At 40.0% G+C, this 12,598-nt stretch overlaps 1 protein-coding gene across 4 annotated transcripts in view; it reads left to right on the forward strand.

Moving 5' to 3' along the window:
- TMEM132C (transmembrane protein 132C) overlaps positions 1-12,598 on the forward strand; it is a 180,151-nt gene that overhangs the window by 36,221 nt on the left and 131,332 nt on the right. The gene's annotated exons all lie outside the window — the stretch shown is intronic.

Below are 12,598 nucleotides of genomic sequence, written 5' to 3' on the forward strand. Positions count from 1 at the left end.
TCCTGCTTGGCATATGCTGCTAATATTGCATCAAAGGGGCTCATTTATGCTATTGCATTAATAATGTCAAAAATGAGATTAAAAAGTAGTTTGCATTAGTAGTGCCACTAGTATTTCATACAACTGTTGCAATTAGGGCTTGTTGCTGCCTAAGGAGATACAGTAAGTCAAGCATATAAGCAGAAGGAAAGCTGGCAGAGCTGTTTCTGTTAAAAGCTGAAGCTAAACCTTTCACATCTTAGGAAATGATGTTCTTAGCCCATGTCAGATTTGGGTACTGGTTTTTGCGACAGCCAAGAGCTGATTCTGTAATTGCAGCTATGGAACAAAGATATAAAAGACGTTCCTGTCACTGCAAGCACATGCATCATCTGATCCAAGAATAACAGGAGCCACATTTCTTTCTGCAATCTAGATGGACAAAATAACCAAGTAAGATGAGTCTCCTGTGCTGTGCGTGGTTGAGGCTGGTACAAATTTTTAGAAAGAATGACTCCAATTTGGCTACAAGTTTTAGAAGTTTGCAGGTATCCTTGATAATTGCTGTTGGTAATGAGAAATTGATAGCATATCTAATTAGTCAGCATGGACTTAATGAATAAAATCAATGTACTCTTACTCACAGATACAAGTTATTCCTTTAGATTTCTAACCATAAAAGAAGAACACAGCATGGGAAACAGTACTTTTTATTTTTGCATTCCCTGATTAGACTTGGTAATTTCCATCTGACTGGAAGGAGCTAGGCAAAGACTTGTGTGAAATATACATTTCTTACCTGTCCTGCTGTAGATTAAATAGGAACAGTTTTTTGGCTCTGAGCATAAATCTGGTCTGAATAGGAGGCAAGTCGTGAAATGAGATAAACTCTGAACAGTAATACTAATCAAAACTAATCTTAAGGGAATATATATTACCTTTTGAGCAGCCGAAGGAATTCTTAGACATGTGTGTTCTTACATTTTGCTGTATTTCATACTGCTTCACATTAAGGCTAATTTCCTTGAATGTTCAAGACAGGTGTGAGCTCTATGCATTAAGAGTATGTTCTTAACCTAAGATGACTGCAGGTACAGAGTGCTGTGTGTAACAGTATTAGTTTAATCCACTTTATTAATAACCAGGCCCCCTTCTGACCTGAGGGGACTTTTCTGACCTGTTTTGCTCTTTGTGACTCCACTTGCACTCTCCTGTATGGGCACAGGTTCTTCCACAGGCATCTGTGCTTGGGTGATATGGAAATGGTTATCAGGAGGATGCAGCTTTTGGTTATTGCCTTGCTGGGCTGGATTTGCACAAGTGATCTGGCAGAGAGATGCTTTTTTGTTTAGCCAAATCTTCTGAGCATTAATGGTGACTGGTGAGATGGGGGTGGTTGATACTTGAGGTCAAATGAAAGGGAGTTCTGTGAGGAGGAAAAAAATGCTAGCATGTTGTTAAGCTTATTGCGTAAGAGAACTAGTTTCTATGCTTAATGAGATCATTTTCCCAAAATGTAATGTATACATTGGTAGTGGCCTGCAAACCTAGTTTTTGAATCCACGCAACTGTGTAAATGTAAAGTATACACTAATATCAACTGAATTTGGCTGTAAAGAGTCCCATGGCTGCCTTTATCATAGATTGGAGTCCGTGCACAGGAACTACTCTCAATAAACTGAGATTTCTTTACTGTAGATTTGGTATGATGTTAATCCATTTATTATTCCAACTGTTTAATTATTCTGTTATGTTAAAATAAGGACAGTAGAACATCTCTGCCTTCCACAAGTTCTTGGTGATAAGAACTATAAGATACTGTGGCAGAGGGAAGGGTTACCTGATTACTGCAGATTGCCACGGGCAGCTGCTGTAGCATTTTGTAGTGTATTTAGCCCAAGTCAGGACTAAGGCTCACAAGCAGAGAGCATGCAAGCAAATCTGCACCGTGGCTCCACTATAGCTGGTTCTAATTAGTCATTTTTATGAGCTCCAGAGTCAGACAAAAAATGAGGAGCCCTCCCCTTGTGTAGTTTCCTGTTTGCTGGGTGCATGTAAAAGAGATCTGGCTATGATGTATGTTAATAATGAGCTGATAATGTAAGCCAGCTGAGAGATGTGGAATTAGTCTGGTATGCTGCCAAGCGGGAGGTGAAAGATCAGGAACTGACTCATGTTGCCAAGACCTGGTCCTGCAGAGAAGGTCTGCCCATTAATAGATTAAGTTTCTCATTAGGACTGCACAGCATATGCTTACAGCTTTTGGGTTTCAAGATGAAACCAAACACCAGTAAAAGCCTGCTGAACAGAGTGGCAGATTTACTGGTAAATAAAGGATTAAAGGAATGCTTGGCAGGGTTTTTGGACTGGAAACCTGTCTGGCCTTTGAAGATTACTCCATATTGTAGGTCCTCCCTTAACGTAGATACCAGGAAGAAGCTGGTTCTGCTCTTTACCGTTGTCTGTCCTTGTAAGAGCCTTATCAATCAAGGATGTACGATGCTTACATCTGTCTGTAAGACAAGCTTAAGGATGCCTCCGGTTTCCCCTTACCTGGGGAAACATGGTATCAAAAGGAACTGCAGGATAGGGTTGGTAAAATGGTCACCGTTTGACCAGTGAATGACAAAGTGCTTTTAACATAGAGGAGTTAAGAGCAAAACGTATCTCTGTTGTCATGTTAAGCTATGAAGGAAACAAAACTGCAAATGCTGGAAGCAGCAGTGAATTTTACCTTAACACTCATCCAATGAAAGGGTTTTCTTTGCTCTTGCCTGGCCAGAAGAAACAAGTATCTTTAATCATTATTAAAATTGTACTGTGTTGGTACCAATGGTCAAACAAAGGCTTTTTTGAAGCAAGACCTCTGCCTTCAGTAAAGTTAAAATAGGGGGAAGGTATCAAGCTTCTTCCTTGCTCGCACATGGCAGTATGACATCATACAGAAAGGAACAGTATTTGCTGTTATTACATTTGCAGTATTAAATAGATTGCTTTTATTCAGCTGTAGCCCCTTCCTCTGCTGCTTGCTCCCCTGTCACTGGAGCCAATGGGGTGGATGCTGCACACTTGCAAAGTCAAAAGTGTGTGAGTGCAGTCAGCGCTGTCAGTAGTGAGAATGGACAGTGTTCATTGTATTGAGACATTGTTAGCCAGCCACATCAGCTTCCCTGGCCCTTAGGGAGCAGATTAAAACACTCCTAATGTTTAATAGCATAACTCCTAAGGAGATCTTATGTAAATATATTCAGCGAGCACTCATTAATTTCCCATGAGAGCCAGGTTGAATGAAGATGCTTTTCAAAGAAAGGAAAAGAAAAATTGTCTGTAAAGACTGCACCTGTTAGAAAAAAACTGTAAGAGACGTTTGTGTTAAGTTGAACTAGGAATCTGTGGCAGACACTTGGGGGAGAAGCGAGGTTTCGAAGTTAGATTAGGAAAGGACAAAAATAGGACTTAAATGTATAGGAAAGCTCTACTTCATTGATTTGCAGGGAGGTCTTGCCAATTCTTGAGCAACAACACTTCAGGAGCACAACACATTCAACCTGTTAGAAAGATAGTGTAGGGGTCTGTGTAATTTGGTGGCACTCAGCATAAATGATCATGATGGATGAGAGTTTGTTATCTTTGCCAAAGACGTTAAGGACTCTAAAGAAGCAACAGCAAGGCAGGAATGGTAAAACTGGCGTCCAAGCCCAGCGTTGCTTTTGAAGGTAGTAGTCTTAGGAGCATTTCCTGTAGAAAGACTGAGATCTTGGGCAAAGCTCCTACAGCACAGAGAAGCTGATGCAGTTTCTACCTTGTTATCGGTGTCACTAGCACCTGATGCGCTGGTGTCTGAGGTTACTGGCAGGTTGGATGCCACAGATTTCTGCTTACACATAGAGGCAAGGTTATTGGTTTGCCTCTGAAACAGTGCTGCAGACCAGGTTGCATTCAGGGATATTTCTGGTGCTGTTTTGTCCACCCAGTATTCCTCAGGCTCAGTACTGTTTCCAGTAGCAGTTCTCCCTTTCTGCTTTTTCTTTTGCTAGGGACCTTTGGAAAGAAGGGGGAAAGGCAACGCAGTTCTGAGGAATAGGCACTGCAGAAAGGTCACCTTTTTAGGTGATATCATCTTAAAAGGAGCTCTTAAAGATGCCATGACCACAATAAAACCCGTGCTTTAGCCATCCCTTTTAATTAGTCCCTCAGACAATGTTTAACCAGAGAGGTTTCTGCTTGGTTTCTGTCCCACCGCAGTTCTGGTATGGTGAGCTTCCTTTGTTCTCGGTGACAAAGAATTACTTAAAGGGTTAAAGGTGACACTGAGTTCATTTCCTGAATGGGCAAAGCTGTCCCCAAACCCAGCCTCATTTCTCTGTTAATCTCCTCGTAAATCCTTACTGCATTTTTGAAATGGAGATGATTAGCGGAGTTGTAGCCAAGGTAGTGGGATATTCCAATATGTTAAGTTTCAGCATTACATGTAAGATTAAAAATATGCATGTGTTCTATCTGTTACTGTTCCAAGTTTCCTTGTCCCTGCTCAGTCTGGCACAAGTGTTGTCTTTTCATCTCAAATGGAGTTCTCTTGCAAATATTAAACTTTCCTTTCAGGAAACAACTAGAAAAATAATCTCTGAGGGCTGGATTTGGAGCTCTAGTGTCCCATACAGTTGTTGTTCTGACCTTAAACAGAACTGCATTTGTTAGGCAGTAGAGATATAACTTGTGGGTGAAGTTCTGCATCAGTTAATTTAAGTTAGTACTGCTGTGGTCATTTTTGCCACAAATGAGATATTTTACTTCAAATTTACATGGATGCCTATAGGCTCCAGGTAGGAGAGGCAACTGTGCATAAATCTCCACTAAGACTTGACAGACTGGAGTGTAATTTAGAGGCATTTGTTACAGTCTCACCAAGTTTCAGGTGTTCACCATGGCTTGTACATTGTATTACCTTCTCAAACTTCCTTTGGTAGTTTAACCTGATGCTCTTGAGGTGCAACGCTTTCTCTCCTGCTTCACTTACTGAATGCAGCTGGTTGGATTCCTGTCTGCCAAGGTGCATCTCCCCAGAATGCAAAAGCAGTGCAGCTGCCATATGGTGTGACACTACTTTAGGCTGTCATCAGATTTTTTTTTTCCCATGTGACCCTGTGTGTGGATCTTAAAAATTGAAACGTAAGTAGAAAAGCTTCAGCTTTGCAGATTTAGGACCTAATTTAAGGCAAACAAAACAAGTAGCTGTACAAAAAAGTACTGGGTAGGATGATGGAGATAGGTCTTTGCTAATAACATTTTTCTTCCTCTGAAAAGGAAGCCCCTCACGACTATAAAATGAGAAGCCGAATGATTTATTGAAGGCAATTTAAAACTACTGCTAATCCAAGTCACTTGCCTTTAGGCAGTTATCAGTGCTCCTGTGTAAATGTGTTTGTTAAGATGGTGTATCTAAAGAAAGCGCTATCAACGAAATGATACTGCTGTCCAGAAGTTTTGGATGCATTTTGCATGTTCGTTATCAACCCATCCTTTAGGCCTGAAAACAGAAGGGCTGCGTTTGTGGATAAAAACACGTGAGACTAAAGCTGTCTACTGCTGTGCTCAGCTTTGAGAACTCCTGGAAAACTCAGTTCAGTTGCCCTGTTCTTCAGTTCTAAATCTGTGTAGTGGGAAAGATTCCCACATACATCATGGAGATGGTTTCTTTTTTTTCCCATTTCAACCATAGAATTATTCTCTATCAGATTATACCTAGCTCTGTAAGTAATATCCTTTATATTTGTGTAATGCAGAGCACAATGGAGACTAAATCTCAGTGTGTGCTTTTTGGCACCAGTGTACTGCAGAGTCCTGTTGTTTGTCTCATTTTATTTTTAATTGGCTTCTCAGGATGTACCTGCTTAATAAGAAAAACTATTTTTTTTTCTTTTTCTTAGTGAATGGTAGGGGAAAAAAGCATTGTAATTTGTTCATGGAATCCTCTGTCCTCTTCCACACCTGTGTAGCTCACAGCTCCATCCCGCACAGATCTGAGCACTACTCATGCTGAGCTTTTACTCTCAGTTCTTGTTGATTTTTGTGGCCCTGGAAAGTGCTGAGCAAATTACACCATTCAGACTCTAGGACTCTAATCTCTTTTTAAACAAGGAGCCTGTGTAAAGCAATTTAATGTCTAAACAGAGGAGTGATGCCTATCGGCATCTAACAAAGACTTAAGCAGCAGAGAAAGCGCAGTGCTATTAAACAAGAGAAAGACACGGGACGAGGGGCTGGCACAATGCCAAGGCCGAAGCAATTTGTTCAGTGTTTGTAATTTGCATGTCCCCATTTCTGCAACGCTTCAGTTTATTTATTTTACTGAGATATTAATGTAATTGATCGCTGCGATGCTCTGAGCACGGGCTTGGAATTTCATGGGGGGGTCACACTTGAGGCATTCTGCAGAGACTTGCCTTTCAAATAGTTGTACTCCCTCAAAAATGATACGCCTTTAGCAGCGTCTTCAGCGTAAAAGCAAAATCCAGATCTCTGAAAAGTAGTTGGTTACATTAGGAGAAGCTGGCTATTGTCCACTCCTCTGGGCTTTGTGGCTACCCCTGTATCATTTCTCCTGTGTTGTTGCTGTTTTTTAGTCAGTGCTTGGTCTGACTGGTCTTCTGATAACTTCAGTGTTGGTTCTGACCATAAATTAGTCGAACTTAGTGGTAGCTGCTCTTCTTTCATACCTAGAGAAACTGGGTTGCCGGGCTTTCCTATTGCTATCATGTTTTTGAGAAAACTGGGAATAAACTGGTATCCCGAATCCTTCTCTTTCCTACAGCTATCGCATAGAAACAGCTTAAGTGTTATTTGCTGTGGACTTGTGCTGACACAGTGAATGAACACCAAGTCCATGGAGTTGACCACAATGAGACAAACAGGGCTGTAAGGAAAGGCTGTTGTATGACATTTTGCCTACTGTGTGTTGCTCTGGAGGCACTGACATTTGCAGTTACTGGTAAGGGGAGGAAGACCTGAGCACATGAATGGTGTCTGTATGGAAGGTTTTAGTACCTTATCTCTCAACAAAAGCTGTCTCTAGCAGATATTTGGTTCCAGATATTTATCATCGATTCTAAACAATAAAGTAGCTTAAACACTCAGAAGACCTCAGCAGTGCAGCAGGCATTTGGTAATGTCAGCGCTGCCAGTGGGGGTTATTTGTGAGGCCTCCACTGACCTTTGCATCTATACAGTTGTTTTACAGACTTTTAAGGTCATCAGCTGTTCTGAGAAAACAAGTATATAGATTTCAATCTCGAATGTCTGACAATCTTTGAACGACGTCTCAGTTATGTGACTTGAAGGTGATACAGAAGATTGGTTTGCAATACGTGGATATTTTGGAATTATTTCAACCAAATGGTAATGTATAGAATTATGAGCATCAAAAATGGAAGCTTTCAGGCTGCGCCTACAAGACTGGAACTGTAGTTCTAAGTATGGTTTCCTGAAAGTTTTCATTTTGTGTTTCCAAATTTCATTTTTGTTTGTGAAAAGGCTTTGCATCACAAAACAGATATTTGTGTTGTACACATGTGCCTGTAGCCTCAGTAATCCTGAGGAAAATGGAGCAACCTAACAGATGTTGGATAATGCCTTGTACTGCAGAGATCTAATCCTAGTTTCTAATAGATAAACACCAAAACAAGGGGTTTTTCTCAGAGTTAATGTTATTACCCTAGACAGCCTCCATCTTTCCAAACGTGCCAGTCCTCAACTCAAATCTTGGTTAGTTCTTGGGCTCCATACGTTCCTCTGTGGCCATGCATTCCATCATCTAATCACAGGGTGTATGAGTGTATGACACTTTCTTCTGTCTACTTTGAATTTCTGTCACTTAATGTTGTTGAATGTTCCCTTGGCTTTTTAATGTTAAAGAAGTGCAGTATCTTCATTCTTCTACTGAATGAAGTGGTGTATCTTCATTTGTTATTTTAGGTACTTTTGTCATATTCCTTAACAGTTCTGAAATAACTGTTCTGCTTCTGCTGGAGAAAAATACATGAAGTGTGTTTATTTGTACTGATCTATGAGTGTCTGAGATGGACTGAGAATTTTGGCTGTTTTGAAATACAGGAGACAGATTCATTAGGGATATGCTTTTGATACATCAGAGAAACGTATTTAATGGAATACTACTGTGGTTTTCACGTAACAGTAAACCAAGTGAAATCAGGTATTCTGTCATACTGAAATAAAATAGGGAATTTGTACATAAAAACTGATTGTATTGTCTCCTGACAGTCCTTATCTGATGTTGCATAATTGAGTTCTGTAATCTAGGCTAGGTTAAATTTCATCTCTGCCTGCGCTTAAATATGTCTGGTTGGTTAACAAGGCTGTCTGTTCCCATATATGTGAATAGGGAATATGCTGTTCCAAGTCAATCAAAAAAACACTGCAATTATATACTTATCCTTGGACTTTGGGTCTCAGTTTAATGAAACCTGGATTCTAAAAAAAACCTGAGAAAATGGTTAGCAATCATTTATCTGATGAAATTGCCCTCTCTGGGTGCTCACAGAATATCTGTGACTAGACTGTAATTTTCCTCAAATATGTTCACTGTATGGATTTCTTTGACAGATTTGTTTCCACAGTTTATTTTTAACTTCACAAATTGGTCTCAAGCATTCACTGTAAGCATTTGACACTTGACATTGCCGATGTACAATTAGTCAAAGAGCCTCTCTGTTCTCTCACTGGATGAGAAAGCATATCTGATGGGCAAGCATGAGAGCAGAAAACATGGCTTCTGCAATAACCCTGTCATGTCAGTTTTCCAATTGATTTTTTTGAATGGAAATAGATCTATAGATTTTAAGCCAGGAGGGAGTGTTAGTGTTTCAGTACAGGGACAGCTGAAGCCTAACTGAGCTGAGAAAAAACTTACCTTTCAGACATGAATCCAGTCTTGATAGTTAGAAACAGACAAGCCAATATTCCTGCCCGTAACCATTACTCATGCAGTGGTTAATCAAACTTCACAGTTAATGTAAATAGTAAATGTTCCATATCTTCAATTTGAGTTCCTTTGATATTTATTTTTTATTCATAGTAATAATTATTGCTATTTTAATTTCCAGCCTGCCTTTCTAACAGGAAAATATCCTTTGAACTCCCTTTCCCGAACTTCTAGGAAGTATGAGAGTACAACTAAGGTCATCCTGAAGTCTAAATGAATATTTTTGGGCACTTATTTCTAGCAGTATTTGCTGAGCTGTAGTTCTAAGAAAATTACTTGCTGCAGCTATAAAGCGTGGTGCCAATATAGAAATGTAGGGGAAAATGAACAAGCCAACGTAGCTGTTCATGTTTTGTGGTAAAGGAAATGTCCTGGTTGAAGTGTATCTTTTGTACTTGTATTCTTTTCCTATTCTGTATTTGCTGAGTTGAAATATGCAATTGTCCTGCTGTTGCATAGGCAGGTTTGGACCAAGAGAGGATGGCTGGTATAAAACCTGACAGTAAGAATAGCATCTCTGTGTGTAGGGGTAACGCAAAAATGGGGATCCATAATAAGAAGGAGAGTTTAAGTTTTTACACATTTGGTGTGGTGCTGTAAATAAGGAGTATTGGTTTTTGTTGAAAAGTCTAATGGTGTGAAATTAGGGTTAAAAAAAAAAATCAGTATGTTGCAACGTTCTGTTACAGATATGTTCAGGTATGGAAGGACAATTCAGAGGGTAAAGCAGTAATAAAAAGGAAGGCAAAGATCCTGCCTTGGAAGTTACAGAATTCTTAGTTGAAGCTTCAGCTGTACTGATGTGACTGGGGTAATAGAATGCATGGAAACTCATCAACCTGTTTTCATATTGTTTGTTTCCTGAAAAAAATATTTGTGAGTGTGCCTTTTTGAGGACTATACAAGGGGCAGATCGATCTTCACATTGGTCCTCCTGTGCATAGAGAAATATCCTCTGCTTCCATCCAGCGTTCTCTGGCTTTGGAGCCTTCTGGCTGCAGAATGGGCAGATGGTTTCCTTGAAGGCTCAGTGGCCCTTCATACTTCAGTCAGTGATGATACATAGCCATTGTCTGCTGACCTACCACCCATGTTCTAAATTCCTAATTCTTCAATCCAGAAGAAACCAATGGCATAAAAAGATGGCTTAAAAATATTAAGCCTTTATCACTGTTCTAGTGAATCCAGCACCCAGGGCTTCAGTTCCATGTGAAATTCCCCAAAATAAAATTCCTCTGATGCTGGTATCCAGGAAAGAATACTTCAGATCAAAATTCACCATTAAATCCATCTCCAATAATGGACTTGCTAGGTTACAGGAATTTGAGCTGGCTTATTACGCTGGAGCCAGTGATGTGTTTAGCAGATGCCTTGTTAGGTTTTGATGAAGTGCTGCAGAAGCACGAGATGCCAAAAGGAGGATTAGAAAGTCACAAGGTTGTTACAAAGGAGTAATTACTTGTAAGCCTTAACATTTTGTTCTTGTCTAATGGTGGCTTTGTTTGATGGTTCTCTATCTCTTCAATGCTGGACTTCATCTCTGGACAATTTGAGACTCTTATTCAGTACATGAGGGTAAAGCACTACCAGTTTTATCAGTAAAGGCTTGAAGTGTTTCAGTAGATTGTCTAAAGTACAGCCATTGCTATACAATTATAGCACTCCATTATGTAAAAAATAACAGTGGGTGGAAATCTTTGGTCTATGATAAAGAGGCAAAGCTTTTTTTTTTCCCCCCCTGTCATTCTGTCAAATAGATGTTGCTGTTCTCCTTCAGCTTACCAAAGTGGAAGTTGCATGGCTGTTTTCCTTAATATTGCGTCAGGTCCTACATACCTTAGCATCTGATTGATTGAGGGTAAATGAAAAAGTGAGACCACTGTCAGTCTGAGCGTAATATGCTACAGATGAAGTCCTGGGAATGGCAGGAAAACAGCTGCTGAGTTTCAAGCATAAATCCTGATAGCGGCGCTTTGAAATTAGGAGTTTGCTCATCTCTGCAACCTGCTGGGTTTATTTCTATTTCTGCTTTTTCAGAGTTATGGAAGCCAAAGGTATTCCCTCAGTAGCAATAGCTAAGGTGCCAGTTCTGAAGAACCTCCTCAGCAAAACGTACCTGGAGTGGCACCTGTAAATTCCTTTCCAGCAGAATTTAGAAGTATGCCAGAGGATTGAACCTGTGCTAAACCTAAGCATGGCTCTACTTGATAGAGAAAGTGTCATGCTGGCAGTTCACTTTGTGCTGGTATTTTCACTGAGAGTTCTGATTCTCCCCCTCCTTCCTGTTTGTTCCCTTTTCCTTAATTGCTCACACCTGCCTTCCAAAGCTATTCAGTTCCTGAGTAGTGGCAGTGCACACTGCTGTGTGCATGCTCAACAAGATTGCCGTGAAGTTCTCTGTCAGCGGCAGCCATTTGGTGTAATGACAGATATTGATTATTTATTACTCGCAAACATTTAATTAAGTTTGACTGGATAATTAGCGTGCTAGCAGCTAGAAGGGCAGTGAATCTATTATTTGCAAAAAATCCCACTGACCCTTGTAGGAAAGCTGACATAATGAGCTTTTAAGAGCTCTTTAGATGTGCCTGATTTTCAGTCAACTCTGAGCAAGATGCAGTATCTTTACTGCAATATCTTTAAAGTGGTAAATGAATACAGAACCTTAAATCCTGACTCTGGGATTCCCCAAGGACGTAGGAATTGACATGTCTGAGGGCAGGGTCCATTTTTAAGTACTAAAGACAGTCTAGCACTAGATGCACTTTCATTCAATTACCCTCTGTACCTACAATTAATCTCTTCATGATGAGTTTGGAAGAGGGGCTGTGAGTATTAAGTAATCCACGTGTTGTATATAAGGCTGTCCTCAATTCTTATCTACTTTAACTAGGTAATTTTCTCATTCATCTTGTTTGACACCAGTATATGTTATCTGCCTATTATGAAGATGAACAGCATTTTGGTCAAATCAAGTTTGGCACTTAGCTGAATCTCAAATTGGGCCAGTGTGTGCTATGATACTGATGTCTGTTTCATGTCTGTATATAAAACAGACGTATATAAGTTATGTTACATTAATATACAAATATAAATGTGTAATATGCATGCATTATTACATGTACTGAAACATACGTAATTTTTGCATGTAATTAACTTTTTACATATGTAAAGCATTTGTTGAGATATTCCTAGCCAGTGATGTGTGTGATCAAACAACTTAAAAAGCTGACTTACTGACAGTATATACCTGTAAAGCTGTAGATTTTGTGCTAGAAATAGTAGTGCAAGGGCAAGGTTTCTTGACAGAGGAAGAGAATAAAATGGAATGTGTCAGTTCTTAGAAAAGCAATTTCTGTTCTTGGCTGTAGAGCAAAAACTGTCTTTGATTTCCTGGCAGCGTTCATTACAGGGATAGCAATGAGCAGACTTGGGGGAGCGGAGGTTCAGCGCACCTTACAGATGTGCTGCGTGCATAGGTGTGCTGTGAGCGAATAGAAAGATCGCATAGGCAGGAGTGAACTTTAACTGGGTGGGAAGTTTAAAAGGGGTGGGGGGTTGGTATAGTGGGGAAAATGACCTTGCCAGTAGTTCAGTACACTCTGTTTGGTCATGAATTGC

The sequence above is a fragment of the Lagopus muta genome, chromosome 17, assembly GCF_023343835.1.
Source record: "Lagopus muta isolate bLagMut1 chromosome 17, bLagMut1 primary, whole genome shotgun sequence".
Classification (NCBI taxonomy): domain Eukaryota; kingdom Metazoa; phylum Chordata; class Aves; order Galliformes; family Phasianidae; genus Lagopus; species Lagopus muta.